The sequence below is a fragment of the Protopterus annectens genome, chromosome 6.part0, assembly GCF_019279795.1.
Source record: "Protopterus annectens isolate FY-2018-M chromosome 6.part0, PAN1.0, whole genome shotgun sequence".
In the NCBI taxonomy this organism is placed as follows: domain Eukaryota; kingdom Metazoa; phylum Chordata; order Ceratodontiformes; family Protopteridae; genus Protopterus; species Protopterus annectens.
The window spans coordinates 58,899,214-58,914,900 of NC_056737.1; positions in this window are offsets into that span (position 1 = coordinate 58,899,214).

Below are 15,687 nucleotides of genomic sequence, written 5' to 3' on the forward strand. Positions count from 1 at the left end.
CAAGCGCAACTAACATTGGGCAAAGCTGCTCATCAGATTGTAGCCTGCTACAGATCACCTACCTTGTCACAGGAACCTCACTCAGTATTCCTGAGAACAGTGGAAAATATAAAGGTCCTATCAAACACCATTATATGAGGTGATTACAACTACCCAAACATTGAGTGGGAGAATTACTTGTGTGCAACGTCCTTTGTCAAATGTTTCCTAGAGTTTAAAAGCTCTAACACCCTGGAACAGCTGGTCACCATGCCCACTAGAGGTGACACCATACTGGACATGATCATCACCAACATGGGGTACCAGTGTTCCACAACAAAGATAAAACTCTTGCTGGTAATATCAGATCATAAAGTAATCACACTGGACATCCACATCCTGCCCCTCCACCCAGTCAATGAAACCACCATGAAGACATTTTCAAAAGCAAACTGCACACATCCCAAGACAAAAGTGGAAAGTTCCAAAGACCTCTTGCTATAGGAGAATGGTATACAATCTGACAAATCAGTTACAAGTGCATCCTATGAACATCTACAGGGATGCATGGATCGAGACATCACAAATAAAACCAAGATGCACTCCACCAAAAATAAGAAAACTATCTGGTGGTCGTTGGCCATAAATAAGCTAGACAACAGAAGGAGGAAACTAACACCTGATAGAGCCAACTTCACTAAAGGAAAGGCATCACTGATCATCATTAGGAAGAAGCAATGATCGCTAATAAAATAATTCAAGGACACTTTCAAAAGACAAATTGCCAAGGACTGTAAGAATAACAACCACAAAGCCTGTGGTAGCTATACCAGACATGTAGGTGTCAACTTCCAAATATGCTTTCAGCTACTGACAAATGGTAAGGAATACACTGAACAAACTTTCATTGCCCACATCCTGGGGGACAAGTTCAGTGTAAACTTCCCCCCATCACCCCCAAAAGGGCCTTTGTCCATCATAGAAGGATGCAGAGCACCAGACGTCATGGACATGCAGGTAAAGATAGCCCTCTCCAAAGCCAAGAACACAGCATCAATGGAACTGGATGGTGTCCCAGGCTGTATCTTACACTAGGCACAAAAGGAACTACACCCTCACCTACATTCATTGCCCAGACTCAATTTTACCACAGGGCATGTACCTAAAGAATGGCATACACTAACAGTCATCCAGCTCCACAAAGGGGGTGCCACAACAGAACCTGGAAACTATTGCCCTATATGTCTACACAGCCTGGCCTACAAAGATATTGAGCAAATTGTCATGGAACCCATAAACAGAGACATTGAGGACCTCCAGACACTGGACTCTACACAACCTCGCCTTGTTAAAGGCAGATCCTGCCTCCTAAACATAGTTGACTTACTTCAAACAGTTACCAAGGACATAGATGGAGGTGAAAGTAGTCCACACAGCCCACCTGGACCTCACTAAGGACTTTTTACACCATTCCCCACTCTGTCATCATGGACACACTTACCAGCCTGAACATCAACAGCTATGTCACAGGATGTGTGGCCAAGTGGCTCTCAGATCAAACACACATGTTCAGAGTTGCGGGTGCCATGTCCGACTCTAAGACAGTTGCAAATGGCATCCCACCGGTCTTGGTCCTGGGACCCCACCTGTTCAGTAGACACTGCTCAGAGTTATAGAAAACTTTACCCACTGATGAAGGCTTGATAGCCGAAACCGGTTTGGAAGTATTTACTACAAGAATATGGAATAAACAACAATTTTGGATTTTATTCAGACTTCAGTGTCTTTGTATTGCATATTGTTGGCCGCTGGTGTTTGGATGTTTATGGTTTGGCTGGGCATACCATACTTGCAAAGCATTTAGTTTAGATTACTCTCAGATCAAACACACATGTTCAGAGTTGCGGGTGCCATGTCCGACTCTAAGACAGTCGCAAATGGCATCCCACAGGTCTTGGTCCTGGGACCCCACCTGTTCAGTAGACACTGCTCAGAGTTACAGGCAAGCACGGGAGGAGTATGGCTGAACAGGTTTGCAGATGACTGCTAACTGTGGTCCATAATCAATTCTATGGCTGACACACACATCCTCCAGAAGGGGCTTACAGAGACAGATACCTGGTGTCAAAACAATGCCCCAAGAAGAATGCCAAAGAATGCATAGTCATCCCCTTTGGCTAAAACAAAGTGCAAATAAATTACCACATAGGTGGTACTCCAGTATGTATGGAGAAAGTCATGAAGGCCCTGGGGAAACAGATGGTAAACTCTCCTTTGATGATCACATGTCCAAAGTGTTTAGACATTCCTTCTATGTAGCCCACCCAATGTCACCTAATGTAACCCAGTTTGTCTAGTCTGATGATGTCACCATCCTACAAATATACCTGTAGAAAGACAATTTCACAGTAATGTGTATAGCGTGTTGTGTAAATGCATACACCTGTAATATCCTAAACCTGTTAGGTAGGGGTTTGAATCCTGCACTTGACAAGTGTGGTCTGTTTGTGTGTGATCTCTTTGGAAAGGAGCAACCTACTTAGAGAGTACTCAAACACCTTAAAAGTGGTATACTAATCTTTGTCAGATCTGTTGATGTCACCATCCTACAAATATACCTGTGGAAAATTGAACTCACAGTAATGTGTATCGCATGTCGTGTAAATGCATACTCCTGTAGTATCGTAAACCAGTTAGATAGGGGTTTAAATCCTGCATTTGACAAGTTTGTGTGTGATCTCTTTGGAGAGGAGCAGCCTTTTTGGAGAGTAGTCATACACCTTAAAAGTGGTATACTAATCTTTGTCAGGTCTGATGATGTCACCACCCTACAAATATACCTGTGGAAAAGAGAACTCACAGTAATGTGTACAGTGCGTCATGTAAATGTGTACACCTGTAGTATCATAAACCAGTAAGGTAGGATTTTGAATCCTGCACTTGACAAGTGTGTATGTGTGTGACACTGTTGGTTGTGGATTTTGCTTTTACTACTGTATGACATATCAGTATGACATCAGTATGTGCATTGCACATGTGAGGCAGCTGTGTGGCAAATGCATATACATACATGTGACCTCAATTATTGCATGTGTGGGAACCCTGCTTTCTCCAAGAACACATCTGTCATCTTTTCAAGAGTGTGCTGCTGATTTCCAGACCTTAGGTCACATCTGTATGCTTGTGACAAGGCCAGCCACTGCAGTGATCCCTGGCCTAGGTCAACTGTGTCACACACACTCATTACAGTTTCTATAGAATTGTGTGAGTGAGGGTTTATGGCCGAGGTATATGTCAGACCTGTTCAAACGCAGCAGGGTCTATCAGTGATGGCTATTCATTATAGGTGTACAACAACCTATGTGGATATGCATGCAGACCCCTTATTGCTTATGTGATCCACCGAGGGATTTAAACATACCTTTGGAAATGTGATTATCAAAGGAGAGATGACGTACCACTTGGTTGCATGTACACATTGGTACCTGTTCTTCATGTTGGTGGCTACTACCTATGTGGTACTGTGGGGATACTATGTTCCGTAAAGGTGGATGACTATGCTTTGGTTGGCTTATAGCTTTACAACATGGGTTTGACAACAGAGATCTGTCTGTGGGATACCCTTGTGGAGGATGTGTGTGTCATCTGGAGAATGCATTATAGGCCACAGTATGCATTACCACATGTGGACGGACATATCCCTACTGTGATTGCTTGTACCTAAGAGAGCTATATGCCAAACAGGAGTGGTCTCAGTAATGGGTGCAGGTGAATACCACTGGTTACTGGCATAGTATAGTACCTGAAGTATCCAAATGTTACTGTGTGTCCTACATCTGTGTGTCAGATGTCAAGACATCATCTAACGATTGGTTATGGTCAGGCTGTTGAAGTTGTGTATACTACCAGAATGCAAAACAATGACAGATAGAAACAGTATCACCCACAGCACAGTGTCAAACCATGTCATGCACACATGTGTAGTCAAGTTCCGAAATGTGTGTAGTACAATGCATACTGGCCACCAATCGAGACTATGGAGTGTTACTGTGTAATACAGGGCATATCACCCTGCCCATGTGTCCACTATGCACATACATGCAGACAGTGCACCTCCACCATGTTCACAAATGTACACCTGCAAATCTGTGCCACACACATCCCACACATACTGTCCACTCTCTAACACATGCTTCCAATACTACACACATCACCCAAGTGGCACGTGGGCAGACAATACTCTATTGGAACTAACCCTGGTGTAAACATTACTACATTGACAATCATAACTTACATGCATCATGCCTACTCAGCTACACCTTCAAGCATATCATTACACTCTACTGCTGACAACATGGTAACATTGCTATACTGCTATAAAGTCACCATGTGCAACAGCACCATGGTAGCCTGTTCCTGCATCGATGTTAAAGATGACAGGAGGTGGCACAGGATTCATCATATGCACAGGGTATGTTGTTGGTTTTCCAGAGGCCTACAGTGAGCCATACAATCGACATGTATGTATGTGTGTGTGTGTGTGTGTGTGTGTGTGTGTGTGTGTGTGTGTGTGTGAGGGCCAAGAGTACTGCTATGGGCCAATGTTGATGTAATGTGTGCATGTATGTGGTAGCCCTAGGTGTCTTGTTTATTGGTGTGTGTGTCTGCATGCACACAGTTCCACCATGTGGCTGCCATATACGGGTATTTGTGGGACAGCTACAGACTGTACCTGCCAGGCTTTACAGATCACCATCTCTGGCCACGGATATGGTACCTGTGTCTGACAGGGGTGCTACTGACACTATCTGGTACTAAGCCTGACTGGGTACTATCCCCAGAGGTAGATGGATGTACACTGGACCCAGGTCCCTGCTGGGACTGTCCAGTGCCACGTGCACGTGGTCTTCTAGGACAGTCTATGGACAGCCCACCCCCAACATTGCTGGGGCTGGTACTGGCACTACAGGAGCTGCTGTGACTTGAGGGACGTCTGCGGTGACTGCCAGCTGCTGATGTTGCTGGCATACATCCACGTCGATGACTCAACCATCCCGCACTGTCCTGACACATGGACATGACATTGTGGAGGACATCTAATGTCTCACCCCAACGTCTATCAGTGACCTCAGTGTAATGACGGATGGCACCTGCTAGGTCATGGATACTGTTAATTACGGTGGTGTTATGTGCCCTCTGTGCCCTTAGTCCCTGTCTGGTGTACCATTCCATATGTGCCTGTGCCTCCATGACAGCCTGGAACATGCATGAGGTTGTAAGACCTGTGGCAAGTCTGCCAGTGGTATGATGACCAGCAGTGCTCTGACGAGAACCTCTGGGCATCTGCCTATGTGGTACCCTTCCAGACATCTGGGTATGGCTGCTGTGTTGGGATGCATGTGCCATAGATACCACACTGTCCTGGCCAATGCCGGCTGTATGCTGTCCCTCAGCTAAGGACATCGGTGATGGATGTATTGGCAGTATGACTGTGTGCATGGATTGGGTGGACACTTGTGTACTGTCGATTGTTGGCCCAACAACAGACCCTGGCAAACATGCCTGTGCCTCAACACACCTATCATCATTATCACTATCATGCTCAGTGACATCAGTTTCCCTGCTGCAGTGAACCAGCCCAAAATCAGCACCTGTGTGAGGGAGACAGGAAACACACTTTACGACCTGTACATGATGTCTGCACACATGCACACATGCACACATGAACACATGAACACATGCACACATGCACACATGAACACATGCACACAAATACACTCCTCACTACAACACACACACACACACACACACACACACACACACACACACACACACACACACACACACACACACACACCACCAGCAATCCAGAACATACTCAATAGCGTGTGATGGTGGGGTACAGTATCACAATCCAAACATTTATATCAAATGTGACAGCATGCAGGATGTGTGTTGCTTAACAGCATGCATGTGTGAGTGTAGACAGCCCTTGCTAATAACAGTATACATGGCTTTGATGCATGTATGTTTTGTTCAGTGATTGGCCTCACCCTGGAATGCAATGTGTACATGGACACAACATTGCTGTGCAAGTATTTAAAGCTCTGCAATGTCCTGTGCACCATCATTCGCAGGTATACATACCATGGCTGGGTGTGTATCAGTGTGTCACATAGATATCCATTTCTGATTAGAGCATCTGTGTCTTTAGCAGATAATTGTGGACACAGGTTTAGCACATGCATGCTATGTATACACACAGGATGAGTGGTGCATGTATACCTGATGGAATACCATTGCTCAACATAGCCATTCTGCAGTGGTTATGGTGAGTGTCAGACATATTGTGGACATGCCAGTGCCAGCCATGACATGGCATGCTACCACACAACTGCAACATTAAACATCACACATACACAATGTGTGTCATGTGACCTATACACTCAATAGCATTACAAGACGTGTGTCACTTTGTACAAATGGTGATTGCTATGCATATTCTGTATAGGTGCATATGTTTGCACACACACAACATTGAGGTGCATAGCAATTAATGATATGTGTAGTACTGTGGCCACTGTAACTGGATGGGGTGTAGTACCATGAGACATCATGATGCAGCATCATGTGGTCACTCAAGGCTACTAATGTGTGCCAGACCGGCACATAGCATGCTGTACCTGAACTGCAGTACCATAGCTACATTCACCATTTCATGGCCAGTTGTTACATGGGTTTGTAAGGTGCCCAATAGGGGGCATTGCCTAACATGAATGTGTTATGTGTTGAAGAGTGTTGCACAGCCACATGAGAGGCCTCTACCCCTCAGGTATATTATGTGTGCTGTGTGGATGACATTTGGGTTACTGAAGTGTGACCTTACAGTGGGTGTCTGAATATGCCATGTGCAGCATGTTAACGTGCACTGCGTATGACACAGTTGTGTGTGTTGTGTGCATGTGTATCGACTCTGCCTATCCAACATCCACTACAGTGTTGCCACAATTGTGTGGGATGCTCTGTATATTGCACGTGTTTTAGTCAGCTACTCACGTTACTGAGATGTGCATAGTCTCACAGCAAACATGCACAGCATGCATTATGCACTGGTGTGTGACATGTACATGGAGTACACCTCACCTATGACATGCACATTTAATGAGCAATATTAAATGTAGAACACACTCACTAGTATGGGTCTGCTGCCTTGCTGTCACACCAGAGGGACCTACAAGGATATGAGACAGTTTGTCAGTGGCAACAACTGTGGCATTGCTACTGTGTGTTTGCAATCTTACAGTAGTATGACTGTTGACAGTCACAGGCCTGCATATTATATTCCAAATTATTATTATTGCACAACACTAGGCACCACATCTTGTAACTACACACTACACATCTCACATAAGCATGATCTATCAATAGAGGTAACAGTAGTGTACAGCTATGCCATGTTACCTGCACGCTCCATGTCAACTTGCTGGGTGGCTCTGGTCTCCATGATGATGCATGTTAGTTGTTGTTGTTGCTGTTGTCGGCCAGGATCCACCTGGCTCAGGAGCAGCTCCTTCACTCTGGTGAGGGGGGGATGGATGCCTACCCCACCACCTGTGGCAAGCTGTTGTCTACGGATATCAGACGCACGCTGCCAGACATGTCTAATTAAATCACTGCAGTGATGGCGTACCTACTCATATGTCCGGTTATGCATGCCTATGTCATTTACCCTACGGACAAGATCTTCCACAGTGCAGTCTGCTCATGCTGGTCCTGGCTGGTTCTTGAGAACAGCAGGGTGTAGTGCTGAACCAGACTGGTTATGACATCATCCTCAGCAGGACTATAGGTTGGGTTGTGATGGTGGGCCATGAACCCTGGAAGACAATGAAACAATATGTGTGAGCAAGTCATGTGGCACACTTAACATTCTACAGTACAGATATCACTGAACTGCCATCAATAGCAAACTATTGGCTGTCAAAGGATACATGCTTTCAATACCACATAGTGCTCAACCCACAACTGCCTGACAGTGCCTGGCACACTCTATATATCAAATCATGTTTTGCACAGCAACAAAGATAAACCAGTATGTAAGACTATACAACAGTACATGGCACACTGTATGTGACACAATGCACCACCTTGCCACAGGGGGTATATATCAAGCTAATGCATAACATAACATCTAATCCATTGCAATGATTGTAAAGTCCAGTCACAGTATTACCAGTATACCACACTAGTCATATATGTGCTCATTCGTCAATATGGGTGTCTATACTAGACTATACATGTTGCTAGATATGCACCTATATCCTGTAACACACATATGACCGAGCACATGGTACAGGTATACACACACACACACATCAGACATACATACCAGACACAAAGGTATGGCAGCCCACATGACCTTTACCTGTGTACCATACAGTACTGTGTGTCAGTAGTTACAAGACCTTATGCCTGAGGTATGTCATCTGTGAGGACTACGGGGAACAAACAAAACAGTGGTTCCAGGACATGTGGACATACACCATACTGTGCTGTTTAGGCATACAGCTTCAGGCAGTACTACAGTTCATTCAGGGGGTGGATTCACCAGCAGTAACACTCAATAAGCTTACATGTACTGCTGTAGCCTACAATGGGACACCCCAGTCGACACCAACAGACTATGTCAGACCATCTGTCATACTGCTTTTTCTGCCTAGCAATAGCATACGCATCTTTTGCTGGGATCACAGCTAGGACACATAAATGGGGAGATAGGAAAGTGGTGAAAAAGGGGCACAAAGAGGGAAAGACAGTAGGGTAAACAGCTCGGGATGTGGAGGACGGGAGTAGGGAAGGTCCATAGCTGCCCATTTCTTTAACAGCAACAGTTGTGCATATACTAGTAATTTGAAAGGAAATTTGAAAACTTCCACCCCTGAGAGAGGGGTGAGGACAACAAAGTATGTTGTACTGACAATTAAATTTCAGTTTATGTGTCCAGCGGACATGTGTGCAAAATGGGCAGCTATGTATGGGGTGTAATTTTTTTGTGGGAGCAGATTGCCCATTTTTTTTTCAGGTGAGAGTGGAATGTGGGGTAGGGGAAGTAGGTATATTTTGGGAGGTAGGTTGGGGAGGTAACCAGACAAGACAAACAAGATGCATACGGGGCGGAGTATGACACATTAGGTGGGTGAACACCATTGATGGGGAAGGGTGTTTGGAAATCGCAAGCCCATGAGCCCACAGATGGCAACAGTGGAACTGATATCCCCACCCATGGCAGTCACCACTGCACCTTCACAGCCCAGAGGGTGGCTGTGCTGGGGGCTGTGTAGGAGGGGGAGGCTCACTCATGAGTCACGCCACTCTTGCCTCGAGCTGACATAGAGGATCAGCGACTGAACGCTCAATCTCCCTAAGCACCAGAGCCCGGACCATTCGGAGGGTGATAGGTGGCCCTCCTCCGGCCACGCTTGCATGGGGGGGATGAGCCCCATCCCCTGCAGTGCTTCCACCTGAAGGTGGCACAGGACCAGCGGAAGAGGAGGAGATTCCAGGCTGGGCACCGGAACTGCTGGTGCCAGGTGCCATCGCCAGCTGAGGTGGGACAGGTGGGTCTGCTGGGACTGGCCTTCCCATACCTTCTATGTTTAGGAGGATTTAATGACAATATGGGTTAGTAATAGCCAACAGCATTCCAATTTAGTTGTAACAGCATACAGTAGTATTCCCATTAACCCAACACACCAGAGTTCCAACATTTGAACAGCAAGCATAACACATGCATATATAGAACAACAGTGGACATTCCAACAGCATGCAGGATTGATTGGTGGCAACAGGCCACCAAGATTGTGGTATGTGAACAGGGCACATACATCAAAGTAAATGCAGATATTTATAAACCAATAGGACATGTGTCCCAACAAATGTTATGAGATTAGACATACCCATTGAGGTGTGGAATTGCATTGTTTATGCACATACAGTAGGGTGTAAAAAGATACCTCCATTAACAACTTATATATACTTATAGTTTACACTACATTCCTATTGACTGCAGTTATATATCCCCTACTTGTATTATTACACTAGGCAATGTCCATTAAATTGTGAAATGGGTTTTTCTAGTTTTTGATATACCTGACCTGTATCTGACATACAAACTGTCCTGGATGCAGATGTTACTGCTACATATTTATATATTACATTTATATTTATATATCTACATATCTGAATGTGTTCAGGTGACATTATCAGGTATATGTTAAAAGCCTCCTACATTTCTAGAAGCACACTGACATTTCTGGGGAACACAATAACAACCTACTCATGTGCCAGATTAACCTGTACATGCCGGCCATGAACCGACAGTTGAGGACTGTATATATGCTTAACAGCTACTGGCACTCCCTTCATCCACTTTATATGGGCCTACCCATGTGTGGGTTGACTGCGCTTAATACAACAGTACTATTTCTATAATGCAAGGGTACAACAACATATTGAAGAAAGTGACATGGACACACTCCAGGAATTATATCTTTATTAATTACATTACACACTTTTCTAGTGGCTCTCTCATTTATTTGATCTATCAGTGCATGCAGAGGTCTTTTATTCAAGACATATTATACCTTTATTAATGGGTTACAACACCTTTTCATGCTGTCTCACTTATTTTATATAACAGTACATGCAGAGAAGTTATTCAACACTTATTATACCTTTATTAATGGGTTGCAACACTCTTTTACAGGCTCTCTCACTTCTTTTATATGACAACACATGCAGAATAATTACTAACCTGCCTGGTGGTGCAGCCTTAGCAGCCTATCTGCATAGGCTTGCTGATTCGCAGCACGGACACCTGCAGCTGTGAAGTAAATGAAGGGATATTGAGACATACCTATCCATAATATAGACTACAATAGCAATTCTTACATACTTCATTCCATGGCTACATACTCAGTATTGGGGCATTTTCCATTTCACTGGCCTCCTGTATCCACTGGTACAGTCGGTCCTCCTTGCGTCTCTTCAGGTCTGAGTAGTGGTGTCTGACCTGCTCACCAGTCCGAGAGACACCTGTGGCACTGGTGAGATCGTGTGCTAGATGGTTCCAGGCTTCCGCTTTGTACTCAGTGCCCTGAAACTGGCCCTGCAGGAGTCTTGCATCATGATGATGGACGAGGAGCCAAACCATTACTTTTGACTCCTCAATGCCCCAACGAGAGCCCTCTCCAACACCGGCCATACTGTCTGCAGATGGTAGCTACAACCAGTTATGGCAATTATTCCCACCTATGGAGCTTAAATATGCCTCATTTCCCACACTTATGTGTGATTGGCCAGTTTTGAAATATCCCAGCTAAAAGCAAACCTGCTTAGCAATGGGTAAACTTCCATTGATATATATGAGTGTGTTGGAAATGCATCCATATTTAAAGCTGTCATGGCTTAGTGGTTTAGTACTGTGATTATGGTGCACAGTATCCCGGGTTCGAGGCCTGTCATTGCTTTTTATTTTACTACTGGCCAGACCAGATAGGAGGTGTGGCTCTGTTTAGCTGACTTTGCTCAACTTTGCCCAACGTTGCTCGACGTTGCTCTACGTTGCTCTACACTGCCCAACGTTGCCTGATGTTGCCCAACGGTGCCCTAGTTAGTGCAGTGCACAGCTCTGCGCAAACATGGTATGTTTGCGTTAGTTAGTGCGGTGCGCAGCTCCGCGCGAACATGTTATGTTTGCGCTAGTTGGCACGATGCGCAGCTCCGTGCAAAACTATTGCACTAGTTAAAGCAGTGCTAAGCTATGAGCAATTATACTTCACTGTGCTTAATACCAGTAAACTTTGCTTAGCAGTGCTTCAAATTGCTTAAGATACGTTACTTATGCATTTATCAGTATGCATGACCATTTCACCTTCATATATATATATATATATATATATATATATATATATATATATATATATATATATATATATATATATATATATATATATATATATATATATATATATATATATATGTATATAAAATATCTTTCACTACCACACAGGCCATTTCAATGCATTTTACTGTAATTTAAAAGGTAAATGTCAGGAATTCTTTTTATGCACACATTTCCTACAGAAAATAGGAAGGGGAGTGGCGGGACTCGAACCGGGAATGCCTCCTCTTTGTGTGAGGGCTCTACCACTATGCTATCGCTATTTGGCTTAATTTGCATATAAGTAGTTTATTATCCTCTTCGATGTCTACACTGCTAACTGTAGCTAAGCAATGGGCAGACCCACGCATACACGTGCAAATACGGGCAGCTATATCAGGAATAATAAAAAAAAAGGAAAGCTTTACATTTTAAACTTGTACAGGGATTTAGAATGTGGGGGAGTGTAGTGTTGGGCATATAGACATTTGAGCGGACTCGCTCATTTCAGTTGACATTTGCAGTTTAGGCACTTGCAGGGGCGTGGATATTTGGACTGCTCGGCAGTCTGACATGCCCCCTGCACTCGTGCTTGCTCAGTGTTAGCCTTAGACTTGAGTCAACGTGCCCTCATGAATATGCATGAAGCGCTGACATCATACTCTTAAACTGCAGTTTCCGTGTAAGACTTAGTTAGTCTTACATGGAGGATTAGTGAATCCCAGCCTAAGTCTTTTTTCCCCTTCTGTAATTCATTTATTTTTTCAAAGTCTTACTTATTTTTACATTTGGATGCTGGTGTCAGTTGGTGTTCCAGAGGAGTAATATCCAAAGTGGAATGGTATAGGGTTTGAATCCTTTTTAGTGCATTTATGGCATGATATTTATAGCATGCCCAGTGCTTAGTGGTTCACTGATCCACATTGTTTTTGTTTTAATTAAGTGGTTTTTAAGACACGCTATATAGAGCATAACTGATACCCCATGTTTCCTACCAAACTATGTCTTGCATATGTGCTGTTAAGGCATAATCTGTTATCCCTGATTTCTAGTGCTCCCTCTGACCCATGCTATGTGTAAGTGCTGTTAAGGCAGAACATTAAAGGATAATCACCTGGTGCCTACTGCCCCCCCCCACACATTTTGTATAAGTGCCATTAAGGCACATTAGTGAAGAATTCTTCCTGGTATCTAGTGTTCCCTTCTTTTCCACGTCTTCTGTAAGTCCCACTCACTCAAGCCTGAAACCCCATTTTTGTACATTTCTAGTTCACACCCCATTTTTGTATATTTCCAGTTTACACCCATACATCCTTATGGTGTCCTAACCTTTTTTTGGGCCTGGCTTCTTTTACCAAGTTACTTCTCAGTTAATAATAGATATTATTAGAAAGTGCAGAGTTATTAACAAAATGACACTAAGATTGTTAATCTAGGATGTCCTACAGTAGAGAAATTGCAAATTTAATTTGTCTATCATTATTCATATTTCATATTTATGTTCATATTTTCATAACTGAAAGACTTAATTATTATTGATGGGCATGGTGTAAAATGACATGGTGGGAGACAGGAAAATTAGTTGCCAATATCCATTTAAATCACACTATACCCGAAATATCTCTAGTTGTTTTCTTAGTAATTTTAAAAATAAACAGTATTTCTGTATGTAGTTAATACTTCAAAAACTAAGTTACATCAGGTGAAACCTTAGATATCCTTGAAGAAAACTTTCTTTAATATTTGCACTGTACATTGCACATCTTTAGTTACATGGTGTTATTTGTATTGCTAATTATGCCTAATTATGCAATTAAGCATATATGTAGATATTTCTGTAAACATCTCAATAAACAGGCACTCAGAGAGGAATTTAATGTTGCATTTGAAAGCTTATGTCTAGTTAACAAAAAACAATACATATCTGCATAGTACAACTTCCAAGATATGAAAATTTGTTTGTGAAAATAACAAAAAATATAATTTGGTGTTTGTGTGCATTATAATATATTATAGAATTTATAGAAAGACTATGAATGCAGTGATTATTATAACTGCAAAGAATACTTCTTACTGATAACATTGTTACTTGTACAGTTTTGATAGCTTTTGTTGTTCACAAAATACTTACATTTGCCTATTTTATATTTTTTAAGTTTATTTTCCAGAAGATGCACTGGAATGCAAGATGTGTGTAGGCTGCTAGAGGTGTGACATTCCACACCACATATGTAGGTATTAATGAGTTAAGGCACAAGAGTTCTCCTTGGTATCTAGTGGTTTTATTTGAGCATGGTGGGATCTTATGAACACATCGACATTTTAAGATTTTCAACTATAGTTCTCTGCAGGTTGATCAATGGCATTTTAAATTTTTTAAGTAAGGATTTACTTTTGTTCCTACAAAATGGATGAATTTAGTGGATATCTTGATTGAATTAAACATTTTTACTAGGAAATTGAAACTGGCTATTCAATTTGAAGGTAAAACCATTAGATACCCCAATAATTTCATGAGAAAAAGTACCTACAACCCCCCATTTCTTCCCCTGGTTTCTGCCATTGAGAGGGCATGTGAATTGGATATTCGTAAATATTTTTCAACCCACATTTTTAAAGTTATCCACAATTTAGACTATAATAAAAAATTAGTTTTAGAAGTCCTTATGAATAATAAGGATATTAGGATTATTAAACTGGGTAAGGGGGTGGTGTGGTCATTTTTGATATTATTGATTATGTTGACCGTATGTCTGAGGATTTTGCAGAACAGCCACACTTAGAGCTTGGTATCGTAAAACAAAATTAATACAGCCTATAGGAAGACTGATTTAATTTTGGATGACTGCCATTCACGAGGGATTATTTCTAACTTTTTATTTGAATTTCTCACAAATAAATCCCCTTGATATTTAGTAACCCAAAGCTCAACAAGAAGCTTGATAGTCCCCCTATTGTTTCTGCCCAAAGTTCCCATCCCCCACCTTGGGAGTTTATATAGATAGATTATTGGAACCTTTCTTTTTTTTAGTAAGCCATACACATCTTAAAAGACTCCTGGGATTTGTTAGGGTAGATTTCTTCCAATTTGTGGGAGGACAACTTACTTTTTCTCACTATTGATGTTGTGGACTTGTTTACATGTATACCCAGGGAAGAGGGTATGAATACATTTAATGATGTTTTAATTCAAGTCAATTTTTAAATAATGAAGATATATCTTTGGTGGTAAATTTGATAGACCTGGTATTGTCAAATAATTTTATCTGTTTTCATAGGTTCATAGGTGTGTACTAGGCTAATGGCCCTGAAGCCTTTACAAGCCTAGCCCATTAAGTGCCCTGGCATTGTGCTGCCCATTGTTAGTTCCCAATGCCTCTATCAAGAAGAGCCACTGGAGTGATCCCCGGGGTGAACTTTCTATTTCCCATCCACTCATCAAGATTTCTCTTGAAAAGGGCCAGTGAGGTGCTCTCCTTGACATGTATGAGAAATCTATTCCAGAGCATGGGCGGTCTCTGGGTTATGAACATGTCCCTCCAGCATGTTCTGTTGATAGTGGTAATGAGATGAAGTCTCTGGAGCATGTGGTGTGGAGGGATTGGGATTTCTTTAGATGTAGTATTTCTAACAGTGCTGGGTCATACATGGCTTTATAAATCAAGCAGAGATCACCTCTTAGTAGATGATATGAGACAGAGATTAGCTGGAGTTGTTTGAGTCTGTCCAAGTAGGACATGTGTTTAAGGCCTAGGATCCTCTTCATG